Below are 14,341 nucleotides of genomic sequence, written 5' to 3' on the forward strand. Positions count from 1 at the left end.
TATTTAGAAATATGTTTTTTTATATCGAGTTTTAGTGCAACGTGAACAGTTGAATTTTACATTTTTTGAAAACATGTCTACACATCAAAACCATTGAAAATTCAATATATTATATGGCGGTAAAAAATCGTCCGAATAGATAAAGTAAAAAAAAAAGGTGAAAGACGGTTCCCCATTCAAGGGAACCACCTTCCCCGTAACAAATCGGGGGAACGAGGATAAACCTCACCCCCCACGATCGACGGGAGTAAGGGGTGAGGTTATCCTCATCCGACCGTGAGGGCTATCTATAAATAACCCTCATGGTGCGCCTCTTCCACCACCGTTGAGCAAAACGGAGAGAGCGGCAAAGAGCAAGGGAGAGAGAGACAAGATGAAAGAAAAAAAAAAGTTCAGAGGGACATACATGAAATCTCACGGGCAATGAGGTAAGGGCTTTCGCCTTCTTCTTCTTCTTCTTCTTTCCTTTTTCCGGTAGATTGAGAGCCAACAGCCATTGCTACCGGTGAGTTCTAGAAAAACAAAAAAAAAGGAGGGGGGGGGGGGGGGAGAACCCCGGATCCTTCCGAGAGAGAGGGCCCGTGTAGAGACTGGCCCCTCTGTTTCTCAGAAAATGAAAGGGGCAGAGCCTCCTTTCATGTTTTGTTAAAGGGGAAGAACTGGATTGGTTTGGGTCGCACCCAGACCAAATCAAATGTTTTTTTTATAAAAAAAGGGGGGGGGGGTGTTAGACCGGGTTAGCTTGGGTGCAAACCAGACCAACGGTCTAGATCGCACCTAGATTGAGCCAGGTGAGTGAAAAAATAAATCAAGTCGAACCAGTTCAGACTGAACCAATTCAGGCTGAACCGGTTTAGATCGAGTCAGTTTAGAATGGATCGGTTTAGAATCGAACCAGTTTGGACCAAACTGAACTGGTTCAGGCTGACTCAGACAGACCGAACCAGGTTGGGTTTGAATTAGACTGAGTCAGGTCGGATTGGGTCTCAGGTCTCGATTCAGATCCAGTTTGATTTGGATCAAATCGATTATAGATCCAGTTAACCTAGACCGATCCAAATAGAACTAGATCTAGAGAGTTCTGGGTCTGGATCCAGTTTGACTATTTTGAATCTAGAACCGAATTGGATCTAGTTCAGATCAGTAATGGATCCAGACAGAACTAGATCTGGCTCAGATCAGTACTAAATCTAGATCAAAACTGGATCTGGATCCAATTGAATGGATCAGTTCTGAATCCATATCAGAACTGGGTTTAGATCCAGTTCAATAATTATGGATCAAGATCAGTAATGGGTCTGGATTCAATCAGACGGTTTTGGATTTAGATCAGAAATAGATCTAGATCGAGTTGTGATTTAAATTTGAATATCAAAAATAATTATTGAAATGATCAAAGTACCCTTGTATGTACCCAAGATCTATTTTGGTAAAAATAGGCATAACTTTGCACTCCAAACTGTTAATTGAGTGAGGTTTGATACGTTGGACTCGTATCGTAGAGGAGAATCTACTTGTCATTTGATTTTAGTCAAATCAGAGGTACAAAAATTGAGGTCTCATAAGTCCATTCAAGAGAGGTATTTTTGTAATTTTGTTAAAATATAAGATATTATGTGCATTAATACGAATATGCTTGTGCAATGATCAGATCCTACTGTTAGATCAACTTGAGACTCGATTTTTATTAAAGACTAGCATTCATATTCGAGGTAAGGGATATTATAAGTAATTTTAGATATGAATATACATTTTTGTATTGCATGCTATTATAATATTGTGAATTAGCATGATAGGTGTTGAGTGTGAACATGATGTGCATAAAATGACCATGCATGATATTATGAGATGATTTCATACACATGTTATTTGTATATGTCATGCATGTTAGAAAGAGATTCTTTTATGATAGCATATTTGTATGATAAATTGCTAATAACGTGCATTGTGATGAGATTGTTTTAAACTTGAGTCTCCTTTTATTCTATTCATGTTATGTAAATGGATATATTGAGATTAGCATGCATAATCCCTTAAATCCTGAAAGTGAAAATCTGTGTTAAGGGCTACCTGATTTGTGGCCAGAGTGTAGACGCCATGGAGAGTGGGTCACCGGTGTTTTAACGATGTGGAGACAATACATTATTATGTGCTTGGTATGAGATATGTGTGAACCCTAATGTCATCCTGAGATTAAAAAGTAAGATCTGTCGTGATTATTTCACGATATCATTCGTGAGAGAATGAGTGAAATATGAGTTTTAGAATATGGTTCAATGTATTGAACTTAACTTATGACTTAGGGTTATACTCACACAGTGTTTGGAACTTTAGTCGATCATGGATGGTTGATAACCATCATGGTTAGGATGTATCATGAACCATACCGAGATTGAGATTGAGTCTGACCTCTCGCCTAGCTACCAGTGGGGTTTTCTTTTTGTTTCATTACAGTGCCTGGTGGTCTAGGGATTACTGAGAGTATATGGTTCATTGTTTGGCCAACATATAGAATTGGAATGTTCTACGTTGGTTGCTACACCCATAGACGGCTATGACCGATATAGCAGACTTGGGATTTGTTTGTTGTGACAAAGTGTTTAAGAGAGTAAATGAGGGGATAATTAAAATATGCAAACTTATTTGGTGTGTCAAAAACTAAACTCAGACTAGGGACTTAGAGCTCACTATAGTTGTAAGTTGAAGTATTTATTTACTTATAATTACTCCCTATTGGGTTATGGACTCACCTTCATGTGTAATTACAATTGTAGGTTTTAGGCATACTAGCATAGGTAGAACGTGATCTACTACTTCAGCAGAGTATTTGGTAGTTTTTATTTTCTTGTCATTAAATATTTATATATTTCATATTTCTTATGTTATGAATGATGAACATTGTTAAAGGAAGTGAGTTATTGAAAATAAAGAATGAAAAAAAATTAGTCATGTTTTCACTGTGTGAACTCTATATGCTTTACCTCTGGGAAGTAATATCAACCAAAATCGGACTCTCGAGGTCCCAGATCGGGGTATTACAAAATAGTATCAAAGCCAAGTTCATACAAAAATGTTCATCATTCATAGCAAGTTCAATAACATATAATCTGATATAAGTCTCTGCTCGATAAAAACACGTTAGTGATTAGGTTGTTTTATGATTAAGAATGACTAGCGAGCATGATAATCACGAAGACCTTAGGGCGCAAGACCCTTCTATGTCACCTATCGTAGGGAGAGAAGAGTTATCGTTGCAATGGCGATGGCGATGGCTACTGGAGTTATGGCAAGCATGGCTCAAGTAGTTAGAGAATTGACTCCACGACCCCCGCCGATTTATATCATAGTCGGGAAGAAAGATGCGTACTGACAGGACTACCTCGACACTACTCAGAGGTGATGGTCACAGTTTTACGGGCAACAACTACAACTCTACGGGCGAGGGACTCACCAATATCACCGTTAGAGAGCTCGATCAGTGCGTGGAGGAATAACGAGAGATTGGATGGCAACTCGAGGAGGAGTCTCAAGGAGAGCATCCTCTGACGCAAACTTTGCATCTCAAAGAAGATCTCGAATGACCAGTGCACAGGAAAGACATATGTCCCAAGCCAGTTATGCGACTGCCATGAATGCATCCAATCAAGGAGTTTCACATCCAGCCAAAGAGTTTCTTGCTGAAGAAACAAAAAGAGCGACAATTCAGACCATAGATGTAGCATGGCACACTACATAAGAAAATGAAGGTGGCCCGGGATTAGCACAAGGACGAGTATCATCAGAAAGTTTGTGAGAAGAAGGCGAGGATGAAGATCCCACTCTTATGTATGCCTCACCTACCTACACTCTCACTTCGCCTCCATACAATATAGGTACCCTTCTTGTGCCTGAAGATCCTACTGTTGATCCTGCTTCACCTACCTACACTCCTGTTTTGCCTCAATACGACTTAAATGCTCTTCTTAGAACTCGCCCTCAACAAACGCGAAGGAGTTCAGGGAAATAACCAAGTTTCCGATGGATTGAAGAGTAATATGACTAAGCATTTTGGAATACTTAACTTATTTAGTCTGGTTCGATTATCTTTTGTTTTGCATTATATTTTTTTTTTGCTTTCTTAGTAATATTTTCTTTACATGTATTTAAATGATTAATGAAATAAATATTTTTGACTATATGAGTGTCATAATTGCTTGCATATGATGAAATTTGGTGTGGGTATAAATGATTCAAATGATGATAAGCCTATTGCGTGATAATTTCAATGCAGCATATATGACTACATGTAAAGGGACGTCCTATCTTTCTAAGAACACTATAACTGTCAAATGAGAGATGAGGCAGCTAGACGCAACAGTTGGAGATGGGGAGAGCCTTGGCAGACCATCCTGAAGGGCACCTTCTTCATCCCCCACCTCGGAAGGTACATAAGTTTAGAGAGCGCCTTCATCTTTTCCTACTCCTAAAAGGCATGCTCCACGCGATGGTGGATAAGAAAATATGGAGATCTCAAAAAGATCGCCAATGAGAAGCTCAGTAGGAGAAAGCACGAGGATACCTCCTGAGTATACCATGAACCGTATTTTATACGAGCTCTTGCAGGTGACCTAAGCTCAAAAAGGTTAGCTCCTAACGATTATTTCTGGCATCACCTCTTGAGCTGAAAGGTTCAAGAACATGCAACCTCCACTTTTTGATGACACTCCTAATGGCGTCGCAGCAGAGAATTGACTCATACAAGTGGAAAAGGCCTTAGATGTTTCAGTGTCTAGAGTAACAGAGGGTGTGGATAGCAATGTCAAATTTGACCATCGATGCAGAACACTGGTGAAGGTTAATCAGAGACACCTTAGAGCAAGACACATATTCGCCTTGGTCCACCTTTGTGAGAAGGTTCTACAAGCAATTCTTTTCAAAATGTTAGAGGGTGGAAAAAAAAGGAAGAATTCAGAAAGCTGGAGCAGGGAGATATGACTATAGTCTAGTACATAATCTGATTTAACTCTCTTTTCTGTTTTTTCAAGTCCTTGGTGACGAATAAGAAAAAAAAGTACAGACGATTTGAGAGGAGCTTGAGACCCAAAATTCTGAGGTTGGTAGGGCCACAACAGATAAAGAAATACAGTCGGCTCATCGATTATGCCTCAAGGTACAAATTTTGAGAGTTGAGGACGAAAGAGAAGCCCTAGGAGAAGGAAAAGCCAAAGACTGAAGATAAGGCCAAGCACAACGATGGTGGTGTAGAAGAGTCCTCTCGAAGAAAGTTTCATTATAAAGGGAGATTCCAGCGAGAGCACAAGAAGCAATATGGAGGCCAGACTAGTGGTCAGATCCAGGATAGGCAAGTCAAGAATGTGGGAGGCCAACAAGCTAAGAGGCAGAAGATTCAAAAGTCGGCCCAGTCAGACAGTTTATGCAAGACTTATGATATGAAGATGCACGAAGGCAGATATGACCTAAGGACTGTCAGATGCTTCAGCTGCCAACAGATGGGTCACTATGCCAATAACTGCCCATAACCTGATTGGAGAAGCAGTGCACCCCAGAAGTAGAAGCCCTCAATACAAGGTTGCACTTACGTAGCTACTCTTCAAGAAGCTCTTGTCAGCTCTGAATTAGTTGAAGGTACACTCTCTTTTTTGGGTATTCTAACACATGTGTTATTTGACTTTTGAGCTACACATAGTTTCACTACCTCAACCTTTGGAAAACGGTTGTCAGTCACACCTTCATGATTGGATATTTCTTACTTGACAGAAACACTTATAGTTGAGTCTACCATAGTAGACACTGTGTATAACAATTGTATAGTACAAATAAAAAACTGTGAGTTACTTGTGAACTTGTTGCAACTTGATTTTAAAGATATAGACGTTGGCCTTGGCATCAATTAGTTGTCGGACCACTATGCCACCATTGATTACAGAAAGAAGTGTGTCAGTTTTCAAATCTCCCAAACACCAACTTTCACATATTAGGGTCATAAGAAACTACCCACACTAACGATCATATCTTTCCTAAAGACCAACAAATACATTCAAGAATGATGCATTGGATTTCTAGCCCACATGAAGATCGAAGGGAGAAAAGACCTCACCATATTTGATGTAGATATAGTTTGTGAATATATCGATGTTTTTTTGGATGAACTACCATGTTTCCCTTCTGATCAAGAAATTGAATTCCAGATTGATCTTGTTCTGGAAACAATGCTCATTTTAAAGGCTCCTTATCGAATGGGACCTGCAGAACTTAAAAAACTCAATGATCAACTGTAAGAATTATTGGAGAAAGGTTGTGTCCAACTGTCTGTATCTCCTTGGGGTACTCTAATTATGTTCGTCAAGAAGAATGACGGATCACTGTGAATGTGTATAGATTATCGACAACTGAATGTAATGACCATCAAGAATAAATATCTGTTGTCGCGGATTGATGATTTGTTCGATCAACTTTAAAGAGTTGCATATTTCTCAAAGTTGGATCTGAGATTGGGTTATCATCAGTTGAAGATTAGGGAAGAAGATGTGACTAAGATAGCATTCAGATCAAGATATAACCATTATGAGTTTTTGGTCATGCCTTTTGGTCTGACTAATGCTCCAACAGTCTTCATGGATATGATGAACAAAGTTTTTAGATCATATTTGGATAAATTTGTAGTGATATTTGTTGATGACATTCTTATTTATTCAACCATGAGAGAGAAACATGAGGAACACCTGAAAATAGTTCTGCAAATACTCAGAGAACATCAACTCTACGTTGAATTCTCTAAGAGTGTATTTTGGTTGGAGAAAGTGTCATTTATTGGTCATATTGTTTCTAAAGATAGAATTATGGTAGATCCTGCAAAAATTGAAGTTGTCATCAATTGGGCTAGACCCAAGAATCTTACATAGATTCGTAGTTTCTTGGGATTGGTTGAGTACTACCAGTGATTCATGGAAGGATTTTCTATGTTGGAAGTTCTAATGATAAAAATCACTAAGAAAGATATAAAGTTCGAGTGGAATGACAAGTGTGAGCGAAGTTTTTAGGAGATAAAGAAGCATTTGACCACTACTTCAATGTTGGTCTTACATTTTGGATGTGGAGGTTTCACTATTTACAGTGATACCTCTCATAAAGGATTGGATTATGTTCTGATGCAGCACGGTAAGGTGATAAATTATGTATCTCGCCAACTCAAAACACATGAAGTCAATTATCTGACGCATGACTTTGTGCTAGTAACAGTTGTATTTGCCCTCAAGATAAGGAGACACTACCTTTATGGCAAACATTTTGAAGTTTTTATCGACCATCAAAGACTCAAATACTTGTTTTCGCAAAGAGACTTGAACTTGAAACAGAGGAGATGACTGAAATTCTTAAAAGACTATAACTTCAAGCTAAAATATCACCTGAAAAAGGCGAATGTAGTCGTTGACACTATTAACAGAAATTCAAGAGCATTGGCTAGACTCGCAAATTGGGATTTATTTTCTTCGGTTGCGCATCAGAAAGCAGAAGCTTGATACTTACCAGGTCAGCTATTGTTTGTGCAAACCACGTTGAAGTCAGAATTGTGAGAACAAATTAAGGAAAAGCAACCCTTAGATCCAGAGTTGGCCCAAGTGAGGAAGAAGATTTTAAAAAGTGATGAGTCAGACTTCAAAGTTGATGATCAAAGACTTTTCAGATTTTGTCATAGAGTGTGCATTCCTAAGGATGAGCAGCTCAAGCATTAGTTCTTGGGCAGGGCATACCATTCTAGATATGCCATCCACCCTAGTAGTAACAAAATGTATCAAGATCTGAAAGATACATTTTGGTGAAACAGAATGAAGAAGAGCATTATTGAGTTTGTAAGTAAGTGTCTGGTGTGCCATCAAGTGAAGATTGAACACCAACGACCCGATGGACTACTATAACTATTCCCTATACCTGAATAAAAATGGGCAGATGTCACTATGGACTTCGTCTCATGACATCCAAAGATCAAGAATAGGATGAATTTAGTATGGGTAATTGTAAACATGCTAACTAAGTCAGCTCACTTCTTGGCCTGTAAGACAACTTACTCTTGTAACAAGTTGGCCCAACTTTTTATCAAGATGATAGTCAGACTTCATAGAATACCTTATTCGATTATTTTGGATAGAGACTCCAAGTTTACGTCACGATTCTGAAAGAGTTTTCAAGAAGCAATGGAGACACAGTTAAAAATGAGCATGATATTTCACCCTCAGTTGGACGGACAGTCAGAGCGAACCATTTAGGCCCTGAAAGACATGCTACATGTATGTACTTTAGAGTATAGTGACTCGTGGAATGACATCCTACCTCTGATGGAGTTTGCCTACAATAATAGCTTTCAAGCAAGTATAGGCATGGCTCCATTTGAGGTATTGTATTGTCGACGATGTTGAACACCCTTATGTTGGGATGAGGTCGGAGAAAGAAGATCGTTAGGGTCTGATTTGGTGCAGCGGATAACAAACCAAGTGAGATTTATTCGAGAGTGTCTTCTAGCAGCGCAAAGTCAACATAAAAGTTATGTAAACTAAAGATGTCGTGAGTTAGAATTTGAGCAAGGTCATCATGTGTTTTTGAAGATATCTTTCTTTAAGGAAGTGATGTGCTTTGGTCGAAGAGAAAAATTGAGTCTAAGATATATTGGACCCTTTGAAATACTCACGAAAGTTTGTCAAACAACACACTGATTGGCCTTACCACCTTCTTTGTCCCGAATTCATAATGTGTTTCACGTCTCTATGTTGCGAAAACATGTGACTGATTCCTCCTACATATTGAATACAATCGAGTCAGTGTTGGAAATACAAGATGATTTAAGTGTGAGTAGAAGCCTATAGAAATCTTGGATGTGAAAGTTCAGAAGCTGAGAAATAAAGAGATATCTCTAGTATTAGTCAGATGGGGTCATTACAACAAAAATGAGGCTACATGGAACAACAAATTAGATATCTATGCATAAATTTCATAATTTTTTCTAGATAAGATTGAAGATGAATCTTCTTTTAAGGGGGGTAGAATTGTAAAATGCCCTCCAACGAAATCATCGAAGAGGATAAAGTCGAAAAAAAGAGAAAAGACGGTTCCCCATTTGGGGAAACCGCCTCCCCCATAACAAATTGGGGGGATGAGGATAAACCTCACCCCCCGAGATCGATGGGGGGGTTGAGGTTATCCTCACCCTACTGTGAGGGCTATAAATAGCCCCCACGGAAAGCCTCTCCCACTATCGTCGAGGAAAAGGGATAGAGAGACAAGAAGAAAAAAAAAGTTCTGAGGGACGTACCTGGAATCCGACCAGTGACAAGGTAAGAGCCTTTGCCTTCTTCTTCTCCTTCCTCTTCCCTTTTTTCGGTTGATTGAGGACTGGCATCCATTGTTGTCGATGAGTTGCATAAAAATAAAAAAAAGAGGGGCGGGGGTGGGGGGGCTCGGATGCTATCGAGAGAGAGAGAGAGAGAGAGAGGGTCGGCGCAAAGACCGGCCCCTCTGTTTCTCAAAAAACAGAAGGGGCAAAGCCCTCTTCCGTGTTTTTTTAAAGGAGAAGAGTTGGGTCGCACCCAAACTGAACCAGATGGTTTTCTTTTAAAAAAAGGGGTTAGAACAGTTCGGGCTGGGTGCGACCCAGACCGGACCAGGTCCATATGGGTTGCACCTAGATCGAGCCAGGCGAGTGAAAAAATTCAGGTTGAATTGGTTCAGCTCAAATCGATTCAGAACCGAACTGGTTTGGACCAAACTGGGTCAGACTAAACATATTCAAACTGACTCAAATAGACCAAACCGGTCTGGGTTTGAACCAGATTTAGTCGGGTGTGACTGGGTCTCGGGTCTTGAGTCAGATCCAGTCTAATCTGGATCAAATCGATTCTGGATCTAGATTGACTATTCTGCATCCATAACAAAACTAGATTTGGTTCAAATTAGTACTAGATTCAGACAAAACTGGATCTGGATCCAACTGAATGGATCAGTTTTGAATCCATATCAGAACTGGGTCTGGATCCAATTCAGCAATTTTGAATCAAGAATATCAGTAATGGGTTTGGATCTAGTCAGATGGTTTTGGATCTAGATCAGAAATAGATCTGGATCAAGTTGTGATTTAAATTCAAATATTAAAAATAATTATTAAAATGACCAAAGTACCCTTATGTGTACCCAAGATCCGTTTTGGTAAAATGGGCATAACTTTAAACTCTAAACTCATAATGGAGTGAGGTTTAGTGTGTTGGACTCGTATCGTAGAGGAGAACCTACTTGTCCTTTGATTTTGGTTAAATTAGAGGCACAAAAATTAAGGTCGCATGAGTCAATTTGATAGATGTATTTTTATAATTTTATTAAAATATAAGAGGTTATGTGCATTAATATGAATATGCTTATGTAATGATCAGTCCTACAGTTAGATCAGTTGGAGACTCAATTTCAATCAGAGACCAACACTTGTATTCGAGGTAAGAGATATTATAAGTAATTTTAGATGTGAATATACCTTTTTGTGTTGCATGTTATTGTGATATTGTGAATTAGCATGATAGTTGCTGAGTGTGAACATGATATGCATAAAATAACCATGCATGATATTATGAAATGATTTCATATATATGTTTGTCATGATATGTCATGCATGTTAGAAAGAGATTATTTTGTGATAGCATATATGTGTGATAAATTGCTAATAACATGCATTGTGATGAGATTGTATTTAGACTTGAGTCTCTTTTTATTTTATTCATGTTATGTGAATGGCTATATTGAGATTAGCATGCATAACTTTTTAAATCTTGAAAGTGACGATCTTTGGTAAGGGCTACTTGGTTCGCAGCCAGAATGCAGCCACCATGGAGAGTGGGTCATCGGTGATTTAATGGTGTAGACTCTACATCGTTGTGTGCTTAGTATGGATAGGTGTAAACCCTAATATCATCTTGAGATTAAAAAGTAAGATCTCTCATGATCATTTCACGATATCACTTATGACAGGAGTAAAATATGAGTTTAAGGAAGTGGTTCAATGTGTTGAACTTATCTTATGACTTAGGATTATGTTCACACATTTTTGAGACTCTAGACGACTGTGGATAGTTGTTAACCATCATGGTTAGGATGTAGCATGAACCATACCATGATTGAGATTGAGCTTGACCTCCCGACTAGCTACCACTGGGGTTCTCTTTTTGTTTCACTGCAGTGCCTGGTGGTCCGGGGATCACCGGTAGTGTATGGTTCATTGTCTGACCAATATATAGAATTGAGGTGTTCTATGCAGGTTGATACGCCTACATATGGCTATGACCGGTATAGCCGACCTAGGATTAGTTTGGTTTGACAAAGTATTTAAGAGAGTGAATTGGGGGATAATTAAAACATACAAACTTGTGTTGTGTTCCAAAAATTAAACTCAGACTAGGGGCTTAGAGCCCACTACAGTTGTAAGTTCAAGTATTTATTTACTTATAATTATTTCTTACTAGATTGTAGGTTCACCCCCTGTATAATTGCAACTGTAGGTTACATGCATACTAGCACAGGCAGGATGTGATCGACTACTTCTTCTGCAGAGCATTTGGTAGTTTTTATTTTCTTGTCATTGAACATTTATGTATTTGTTATTTCTTATGTTATGAATAATGAACATTGTGAAAAAAAGTGAGTTATAGGAAATAAAGAATGAAAAAAAATTGGCCATATTTTATCTATGTGAACTCTGTATGCTTTATATCTAGATAGTAATACCAACCGAACTCGGACTCCCGAGGTCCCAGATCAGGGGGTGTTATAATGCCTTTGATTTTTTCACCATTAAAAAATCCAACATACAAGTTAGAAAAAACATTACTAAGGGTCGGTTTCTACTAAACCAAGCGTGTAGATCGATCTAGAGAGTATAAATAAAACCCTTACATCATTGACCACACATTGGTTGCCTTTCGGTTAATAAAAGTATAAAACCCTTGAGGGGCTCCCAATTCATTGGGGAGTACACATGGCTTTGACCTAGTGGCAAGGGATGCCCACTATAGTTCGAACCATGGTTGTCCATGTTAGGTGACAAATTAAAATCACAATTAACTAAGATGGTGAAGTTCGTGTGGGCTAGTTTTTTTTTTACTTGGAGAAATTGCCCCAACCAAGCCAAAGACCTAGCCGTGCTTGCTCAGCATGCCGTACTTACAATCTTTGTCCATGCTGGCATAAAATTCTAAAGGCTTACTCCTCGACCCCAAAGAGTCGCCATGCTTCAACTTACGCAGGGGGGTGACACCCATGGGATTTGAATCTAGACTGCCTATCAAACGGTCTAGGCATCATCCCACTATGCCAAAATCCTTGTGGGCTAGTTTTATGTATTTTTAATTTAGTGTTTTAATCAACTGATTTTTTACAATAATTTGTTGATAATGTTAAAAAAAAAAAATTTATAGAAAAACATTTTATTGAATAATATACAACAACAATAGTTTCATTGTATGACAAAACAGGATTACAGCTAAGTGGTGGTGATGAGGTATCACCCCACAAAAGAAAAAAGAAAATTTGCAGAATCCTCAGCAAAAAATAGCTTAGCATTGTAGGTTGTTTAACCAGCATAAGTCCTGTGATTTTCAATTCAACATAGGTCCATTCTCGGCTATTTCTTGCATGTTTCGTAGAATACCTCTTATTTCTGAAAATGTGATGATTGAGCTCAAACCAAAAGAAGTACCAGGCTAACAGTAACCAACAATATAAAAAAAACATCCATCTCGTGCCTTTAGGTCAGAGAAAATCGACTGTTCAAACCTATTTAGGAAAAATTATATCATGCCAGGAAAGTATTAAATCATCCTAAGGTGTTTGGATGACAAACTGCCTGAATGGGTCCGAACAAAAGAAGTTCATTGGGAATATGGGTGGGGAGCAACAATCATTTGTGGTTGTGGAGGGTTTTCAGATCCCAATCCTACACATCCAACAGCTCATGCATCAAACTGGTCCAACTAGACCAATTCACAAGATCTACTCCATTTTAAAGAATCATATATATATATATATATATATATATATATATATATATATATTGGCGAGGAAAAATTTCATGATATTTTGAAATATCTAGTTTTCTTGAAAATATTACAAAAAATCATAGGCGCACATAAAAATGTAGAATCTATAACTGAAAGAAAAAATTATAAATAATATAAAAAATCTGCAAAAACATGCTTTTTTACCACTACGACGATTGTAATAAAAGTAACAGTGTATTTCAAAAATATCACAAATTTTCAAAATAATATCAATTCTTATATATATTATATATATATATATATATATATATATATATAACAAAAGAACCGGGTCACTTAATTGGCAAAGGGACGGTTGAAGAATCCTTCTTCACCAACCACCCTCAATGGTTAGTTTCCTTATTAAAATAAATTTGTGCCTATGTCTTGAAAGTATGGTCGGGTCTACTACCACCAATTTCTGTTCTGATGTACTTGAGTAGCCCATACCTAAACTCGGCTTCAAAAATTCCATCTGACCAAAAGGTCACGATGATGTATAGAAAGATACGAAAAAGGGGTCAATCTGCAGGTTCAGACCTGGCCAATTGTGTGTCTATGAGAGAGAGAGAGAGAGAGAGAGAGAGAGCAGGATTGCAACAAAACTAACCTGCCCAATAAAACAGTAAGCCCATGAAAACACTGCTTAGCTTTTGCCTTTCGGGCCATACCGTGATCCAATAAAATATTGGGCACGGTTTTTACTGCTCCTTAAGCCAATCACCAGGACTTTTAGTTCCCCACAAGGGCAAGATAACCTACTGCAGATGGAGCTCATTCCGATGAGTCCATGGATTGTATCATGAATCGGTCAATTCTGAAGGGCACCAACCCAGATGGGTGTGGGTCCCATAAGCAAAGCAAAAAGGCCTTGAGGGTCCAAAAGGTGTCAAAACCCAGACACCAAGGGTTCCCGGACATGGTTTCATCCCACTGTATTTTAGTCCTGAAAGAGCAACGTGTAGGGCTTGCCACTGTAAATGAGATCAAATTCCAGATCAACATGGTAGTCAAAAGTTTGTGCCCTGGGGAAAATTTCATCCTAATCCTGTAACCCATACTTTCTTTGATAACATATAGACTGTAAATGAATGCAATCTCTTTCTTTCTATCCCGATCGTATACGTAGGGATGGCAGTGGACGCGGGGACAACGGGGCTCCGCCCCGCCTCGCCCTGTTTGGACCGGGAATGAAGGGCATGAAACGGGGATGGAGGCGGGGATGAAGGTTAAAATCTATTCCCCGTGCGAGGATGGACTTACGCTTTTCCCCA

Source organism: Nuphar pumila, chromosome 5 (genome assembly GCF_984573655.1).
Source record: "Nuphar pumila chromosome 5, dmNupPumi1.hap1.1, whole genome shotgun sequence".
Taxonomy (NCBI): domain Eukaryota; kingdom Viridiplantae; phylum Streptophyta; class Magnoliopsida; order Nymphaeales; family Nymphaeaceae; genus Nuphar; species Nuphar pumila.